Here is an 8662-nt window from a genome sequence, read left to right as displayed (position 1 = left end):
TGGTTTGGAGTTCACCACCTTCGGAGTGAAGGAAGAACTACCCTTGTGATCGAGGCTTGGGTAGTCCTCTCCGTGGGCCGGCTCCCGCCTTGCCCACCCCTTGACGAAGGGGGCGTGCGGTGGCTTCGTGGTTGAGCGGTGGAGTTGGGCTCGCCTCAACGGGGAGTAGGAAACCGGCGAGTTTCCGAACCTCAGTGAAAAATCTCTTGTCTCCTTGTCTCATTTGATTGTCGCATTTACATTTGTGCAATTTACATTTCTAGAGACAAACCTGAGATCATATCACCCTAGGATTGCTAAACATTGACATAGGAGTGTGATTTACTTTCCTAGAGATATAATTGAGCCACTATCACCCTAGGTTTGCAAAACATAACTTAGTTGCTTAGTTAGAGTTGACCCTCACCAAGCCTAGCAACTTAGGTTAGTTTTGATTAGGTGTCATTTAGTTTTAAATCATCTATTCACCCCCCTCTAGTCGACATCTCGATCCTACATATGTGCCAACTAAGAAGGAGTTCAATTTCGCTTGGTAAGACAGTTACGGTGATATGTGAGAAGGTGGAACACTGTTGCAGGTGGATTCTAGAGTAAGAAGTTACGGAGATAGCGAAGTCTCTTGAAGAAAAAGGAAACAACTCAAGACTGAATAACCGGTGGATCGACATGGTGATTCTACTACTTCTGTGTGGCGAATATTCGTCAAGGTGGTGGAGTTTGGTATCAGAGCTTGCCACGTGTTCCAACACCATTAATTGTATGAATCACTTGAACCCGCACACATACACGTAGCCCTATTCACGCAATATGTTGATCATGCACAACTCGTGTGTGGATAGGAGATACATGTAGCCAACCATGCACAAATATATGGAGATTGTCGCTAAATCCCTAGAAATCACTATTGTCGATCTACTCGCCCCCCTCCCCACCCACCCAAAAAAAAGACTAATGTCTGACCATGTTCAGAGCCATGTAAATTGTGGAATTATATTTCCACCACATGCGAGTCGCACCAGTCCCGAGTTAGCCTGAGTACCGACTCCTCTTTGGCTGCTATCCGACTCGATGTAGGTGAGTTGGCCTCCAGCTTCACGTTCCGATCTCGTATATGGTATGATGATCTATATTTGGTACTGACATCATCTGCTATTTGGTGTTCCCACGCCAAAATTAGTTAGTCGATATAGCGGAACACCAACTAACCTTCTCATTCGCTTCAGCCACTGATCACCCGATACATGCAAGATGACGACACAGGAACACACGATATTTGTTAATGAGGTTTAGCTGAAACTTACATCACGGGGCTCTGATTATGGGCGCTCCTCCCCGATCAACATAGCATCTAACCGCTACGAGTCTATGGCCTTATCACCATCGTCTTCCTACGTGTTTATGCTACATTATAGTCGTCATGATTATATTGTGTTGTCCCCTTCTCCATTTAAGAGAGTGCATATGAGAAAGTCCGACTTTAATTCTACCCTACACTTATTTCAGCTCCAAGTCTAACTTTATAAAAAAAAGTTGTATAAAGTGAATTTCTTGTGCATCTATTTTGAATTATGGAATGATTACTATATATTATGGAACTTGTCATGGTTAATTTATGGATGTCCTGACGTATCTTATGATCCTATGTTTGATTGTTAGAGGATACTATGGAATATAATAAATATATGAGAATTTGAAATTATTTTTTAAATCAGATGTACATAAAAAAAAGGAAAAAGTATGAATTGCATCTGAAGTATCATGGTCGATCGAATTACCCCCTTAAACCGTAAAACCAAACATCCTTCACCCCAACTATACAAATCGGACAAATAACCCCCCTAAGCATTGTTTTGAGTTGTTTTCGACTTGAGCTTGCATACGTGGCGCTAACGTGGCAATCCAGTCATCAAAGAAAATTAAAAAAACAGCTGGACCCACCTGTCATCCCTCTCCCCTCCCCAATCCCTCTACTCTCTCTCTATCTATCTATCTATCTATCTATCTATCTATCTATCTATCTATCTATCTATCTATCTATCTATCTATCTATCTATCTATCTATCGATCGATCGATCGATCGCTCGGGTGGCCAACAGCGGAGGCAGAGCTCAGGTGGCGGGCGGTGGAGGCAGAGGTGGAGAGAACTCGGGCAGCTGGCGGTGGAGGTGGGGAGAGCTTGGGCGGCCGGCGACGATGGTAGGTTGCGTCGCGGGAGAGCGCTCCACAGCGGGTGAAGGGGTGCGCCGAGGAGGACGCTAGAGGCCGTGGCGTCCATCAACTTGCTGTCGGCGACGGGAGGGCCTCTCCACACTGCAAGGAGAGAAGGATGAGAGAGATGGGGAAAGGAGTTCGGTTGGCCGGCGGTAGAGGCGGAGGCGGAGCGAGCCGCTTCCCCCAAATTCGGCTACCGCCACCCTCTTCTCACCTTTGGCCCTCTGTGAGGAGGGGGAACTGGTCAGCGGGCTCCGGTCGGTGGCGAGCAGCAGCGGACACGGCTGGGTCGGCGAGGCGAGCGCGGCCGGCGTGGCTGGGTGTGCGAGGTGAGAGAGGCAGGCGACCGGGAGACTGCGGCGGGAGGAAGGCGGCGGCCACAGCAGCGGCTAGGGAATGAGCTCCACACCGGTGGTGGAGGCCGATCGGGTGGTTGGCGAGAGAGACGGAGGCCAATTGTAGCGCCCGTTCCGTCGTGGTGCCTAGCGGGGAAAATTATCTCTTAAAAACCCTAATTGCGAAATTTGTTTCTTTGCTTGTTGTCTAGTGTCCGTGCCATCTCAAGATCTCAATCCCCGATCTATCGTCGGGTCCAATTCCGAATCCAATCCTTCCAAATCAAAGTCCTCCGCAAAAGTCTATTTTGCCTCCCCCGGGTCGATGGGCCGAATCTCGCTCGGCCCATCTCCCTCTCTCCCTCTCCCGGGCGCTCCCTCTCTCTCTCTCTCTCTCTCTCTCTCCCCCTCCCCTCCCCCGGCGCGCTCCCTCTCCCCCTCTCCCTCCGCTTCGCTCCGCCCCGCCCGCGCGCCGCGCGCGCGTGTACGCGAGCGCCGCGCCGAGCGCCCCCCTCCCTTTCCCCTCGCTCTGCCCGCGCGTGCGCAAGCGCCCCCTCCCCTCGCTCTCCTTCTCCTCTCCCTGGCGAGCTCTCCGCTCGCGAAGACGGCCCCTGCGCGCCGTCGTTCGCGCGCGCGCCCGCGTGGTTCCCCGCCTGAGCCGCGTCGTCTGCGCCGTCCGCGTCGCCCGGCCCCGCTGCTCTGCCACGCCTGCAGCCGCTCGGCCCCGCGAGCCAGCGCGCGTGCCCAGCTGCGCCGCCCGTTGTTTCCCGCGCACGCGTGCCGAGTGGCCGACCGCCTGGTCGCCGCCGCCGTCACCCTCTGCCGCGCCAGCCCGCGCCTGTCGCCCGTGTCGTCGCGCCGCTCCAAACCGCCCCGCCGTCATCGCCGTCGTCATCGCCTCGGCCCCGCCACTCCCGCGCTAGCCTCCAAGGGACGGAGGCAGAGCCTCCCTCCTCCCTCTGCCGCGACGCCCCCGCTCCCTCCTCCTTTTCCCGAAGAAGCAAGGGGACAAGCCCCCTTTTCTCTCCCTCTTTTCCCCTTTTTCCCTCCCGCCGGCGTCATCCTCCTCCCTCCTCCTTGTCGCCGCTTTGGCCGTGACCGCCGAGCGCTAGCCCTCTCCTTTGACCGCCCTAAGTCGGTTCCCAAACCGACATTGCCATCCTATAAACCCAAGCTTCCCCTCCCCCTTTTTCCTTTCCTCTCCCATTCACCTCCGCGCCATTGCCGCCCCTCTGTTTCACCGTCGCCGTTTGTCGTTGCGCGTGTCGGAGGAGCCGGCACGAGCAAGGACGCGGAAGGGGACTTCGGCCGCGCTCTCTCCTTCCTCTTCCCCGGCCCGAAGCCGGAGAGATTACTCCCGCGCCGTCGGCCTCTCGTCACAGCGCCCCGACCCGCACGGTAGTGCCTCTCTCCGTTCTTCCTCCTCGCTCCATCTCCCCCCCTTAGTTTTCGGTGGTAGCACAAGTAGCCTCCCCGTAGCTAGCCGGCGCCGCCCCGACCGTTGCCGTCGCTCGCCGCGTGCTCGCCGCTCGAGCTCCGTAGCACCCGCACGTCGCCAGCCTCGCTCGGCGTAGCTCCGTCCAATCCGGCGCTAGCATCGGATTCCCGTGGTCGCGTGGATGCTCTCACCGCCGGGAATCGGCCCCTCGTGACCTCGTCGCCGTTTCCCTCTTCCCTCCCCGCCGGTTGCCGCCGCCGCGATTCGCCGCCCTCAAGCTTCCTCCGGCGAATCCGAGCCGTTGGCTCGTCTCCCCTCGTCTCGTGCAACCACCCGGTGTGCTCGCTTTCGCCGGTATCGCCGTGGTTCGCTCCGCCGCTCGCCGCTGTTGTCCGCCGTCCGTTCCGGCCGGCGTCGTCGTCTACCTCCCGCCGGCCCGCGTGGCAGCCACGTAGGCGCCACGTCGGCGCTAGCTCAGCCGAGGTCGGGACGGGCCAACCCCGGTCAGCCCCTCCCGTGCGCGCATTCCACCGCGAGCCGTGAGGCTGCGCGTGGGCCCGCCGCATCCGTTCCTCCGCAGACCGCGCGCGTGCACCGTGTCCCTCCCCCGCCCGCGCGCGTGCGCCGCGTGCTCCCTCCGCACGGTGAGCCAAGCCGCTGACAAGCGGGTCCCACCCGGGACCGCGCACGGTGAGCCCGGTCCACCGGCCCTCTCTCTCCTCCCCTCCCGCGCGCGCGCACTTGGGCCGCCTTGGGCCGGCCGGCCCATTTAGCTCGGCCGGTCCACTCCTTTTCCCTTGGACCGCGCCCTAGCCGCCCGAGGAGAAGTCTATAATCCCTCCCTCTTTCCCTTTTCTTTTCTTTTTCTTTTCCAAAAAGGATTTAATTAAATCCTTTTCCTTTAGACCAAAAATCCAATAATCTTAGAAATTCAATATCTTCCCAACCGTAAATCCGTTTGACTCCGTTCAAATTCCAAAATTTCTCAAATCTCGAGATCTATCTAATGGCACGCTTAGAGGTCATTAATAGGGCTTTATTTTTCGCCGTTTGTTGAGTTGTCCCGTTTCGCGTGTAGTTTCGGAGCCCGAAGACCCGCAGTGCGAGGATTTCGAGGATCAAGCTCCAGATCTCGAGCAAGGCAAGCCACCTTTGAACATCTTGAGCCTATATTTGAAATCTAATTATATTGCTTGCAAAATATTATGCATTGATAGGATTGCACTTAATCTGTTGTTCCGTCTGCAAGGCAGATTGGCAGACCTACCTAACTTGTTGCATTTGATCCTTCCATTGTTAATTGCTATACCATGTCCCCTTGTAACCATCCAGTTGCGCCTCGATATTCGTGCACCCTGTGCCAGTATCGACGGTCGCCTTCAAACTTAAAATCTGAGTAACAACTTGGGTAAAACTGGAGTTTTACAAAAGACTTGGAAAACCCGACACCTGGGTCGGTGCTTGCGAACTAAATGAATTTCCAAAACCGCGGACCGGGAAACGTACCGGGTGTACGGTTTCCCGCTCTCGCACTTAAGGACCGATTCCTTGGAATTTCATCCAAACATAAGTCAAGTACGACCACATGGGTGGAATGGGACACCCCTGGCTGAGTAACTAGCTTATCAGGGGAGCCTTGATGCCGAGAGACATGTGGATTCGCCGGGGTGGTGTCGGGGAGGACCCCTGGGCTTCCTGGCACAGTATGGTCTGGGACCTAACCTGTTGTTGGTCTGGGACCCCTCTCGTCGGCATATGGTAAACCTATGTCGGCTTTGGAAATGCCTTGTCATGAAAGCTTGGAGGTCTCCCGACGTGGCTGATCCCCACGGGCTGGGTGATCCGAGTTAGTAATGTCGTGTGGGTAAAGTGTACCCCCTCTGCAGAGGTTAACAAACTGTTCGAACAGCCGTGCCCACGGTTATGGGCGGATGTGAGGTGATTCCTAGCGTAGTTTGGTTTGACCACTGCTTGTGAAATTGCTGTGTGAAAAGGGGTTCGGTGTTTGAAAAATCTGCAGCTGATGGGATCAGCTAGGCCCGGGTGGCAGTTTGAAAAATTGTTGGCCCGGGTGGCCGTTTGAAAAGTTGTTGGCCCGGGTGGCCGTTGAAAAAGCTGTTGGCCGGGTGCCAACCTTGTTTAAATTCTAAAGACTGATACATTGCACATACTCCGACCGGACGAGACGCACTGTCTCATCCATGTCGTTTGAGAAGCACACATTTAGTTGTTTCAAAAAGGAGTTTAAATAAAATCAATTGCAAAAACAACAGCCCTTCCTTTGAAGCCTGCATTAAACACTTACTTCCCTTGGCTTGCTGAGTACTCCCGTACTCACCCTTGCTCTATATAAATAATCCCCCCCAGTTGCTGAAGAAGATGAAGCGGATCCTGCTGATGAGGAGTTCTTTCAGGAGCAAGCCGGCTACGATGAGTTTTAGGGTTTCGGCCTAGTTCCCAAGTCGCGCCTGTGTTGATTGGTCCAAGTCCTGGCTTCCGCTTTCCTTTTGTAATGCAGTTGTGAGCTCGGGATCTGTCCGCAGCCCAACATGACTGTACATCTACTCTATAATAAAGAGACCTCTGTTGTTGTGATATTCTGTCTCCCTGTGATACCAGCACTGTTTCCTGGGACTGGTATCGATTAACAGGTTAATTTGGAGCGTCATGGGCTAGTTCCGGTCGGGACTAGTTCGGGGCGTGACACCAATCGGGCGCCAGCACGGTCCCGTTCGCGTGGCTGCCTCCTCGCGAACCTCGCCCGCGGCGGCCGCCAGTGCCACGGCAGCGACGTTGTCTCCACTTAGCCAACGTTTCTAGACGTTGCCTGCCTTTGCGCCATGGCCGCCGCTGTGCGCGCCGGCCTCCCCTTCCACCTGCATTTCATATCCTTCCCTATCCACCTCCGCTCCCCCTCCCCCAACCCTTCTACCTCCCCGTGTGCTGCCGTGCGCGCCGACGGCCGGCCTGCCCGCGCGCTGCTGCCCACCGCTTGTCCCCGCTCCCCGTCGTGCCGTGCGTGCTGCTGACCACTGACCACGTTTGACATGTGTGTCATGTGGAAGAGAGGAAGAGGGGGTATGGCATGTGGGCCCTACTATTTTAAAAAAAATAAAATGTTGACTAGATCGCCACGTAGGACAAAACCGCTTTGGATTGGATCGAGGGAGGGGGATGGTAATTCGTCGTTTAGGGTGAGCGATGTCTAGCTTTTGAGTTCCTGAGGGGGGGTTAATTCAGTCGACCACGATAGTTTAGGGGGTAATTCTTACTTTTTTCTAAAAAAAATAGCTGCATATATTTGTTTGGCGATTCAAAATATATTTAAATACTTATGTTGCCAGAATATGTCTTCTTTTGACTGGTTATTTGTATTGTAAAATAGAGCCGTAACATTAGCACGGGTAAATTTTTAATAATTACCCACCGTACTGTAGAACTGAATAATTACACACCTACGCCGTGTTTAGTTCCAAAGTTTTCTTCAAACCTCGAACTTTTTCATCACATCAAAACGTTCCTATACACAAACTTCCAACTTTTTCATCACATCATTCCAATTTCAATTAAACTTCCAATTTTTGTGTGAACTAAACACAGCCCTAAACTCTGGAAACCAAGTGAGGTTGTACACTCCGTATTAGCTAGGACTTGTTTGGCAAAAATGAAACAAATCCCACATTTTGCTGATGTTTTTGCTCCCACGCCATTATTTTTTTCCTTCATCATCATTCGCGTCACAGAAGACCCCAATATACATGACCTCTCCATTGCTCTCTGACTATCATCAAAATGAAGACTCCATCCGCCGCTTCACACCTGCCAATATCAATGTACTGCAGACCCCTTCTAGTATTGCTTCTTTCCTGTGAAAGAGTTTTTTTTTTTTTTGAGAGAGAGTTGTGGCAGAGAATAATGCTGGGGGATTTTCTTTGAAAACAGATAAGCAGGCAGAAGTAAGTAAATGCAACCCCCAACTGCGCAAACCTAACAATCAATAGAAACCGTTGCCTGATGTGATAATACCTGTACTCTCTTCTTGACCAGTCTTCATTTTGGGAGATTAGCTACCTGTCTACCTCTCCCTCCTTCAGTCCAACTTTTTCCGCAAGCATCAAAGCTCTAGTCCCCGCAGGTTTTGTGCTGTGCTTTCCCCTCCTTTCATGCCTCAAAGCATCAGTGGGAAAGGCACTCCGAGAATGTCACACGGTTGCATATGAAACATTGTACTTTTAAGACTTTTAAGTCGTATTACTTTTAAGTCTTTTTTTAAGACTTGCAACTTTTAAGGCGTCTCGGAACAGAAAGACAATCTACTGATGAAGTTGTTTAGTTTATTATCATAGTTTACCACGCTATATGTTATACAAGCCATGTTTTATTAGGTAAGTGTTTGATTGGTTGTTAGCCACACTTTATTAATCCACTAGCCCACATGTCATAAGTTTATTTTTTAGCCGCATCTTACCACACTTGATCACACTTTTTGTGTGTTACATACTTTTATCAAGTTGGGTTCTGACAAAATTTTAGTATCCAACCAAACAGCCCCAATTTTAACAAGTCCCAGCCCACCTTATAGCCGGTTGGATGTCCATTCGAAAAATGATGAATAATTCGTCAGTCACAACAGTTTCATTCGGTCCACCACCACAAGTTCCACAAAAGTATAAAAACA

Source organism: Oryza sativa, chromosome 2 (assembly GCF_034140825.1).
Source record: "Oryza sativa Japonica Group chromosome 2, ASM3414082v1".
Lineage (NCBI taxonomy): Eukaryota > Viridiplantae > Streptophyta > Magnoliopsida > Poales > Poaceae > Oryza > Oryza sativa.
The sequence above is the reverse complement of the archived record's forward strand: the minus strand, read 5'-3'. Positions refer to the sequence as shown.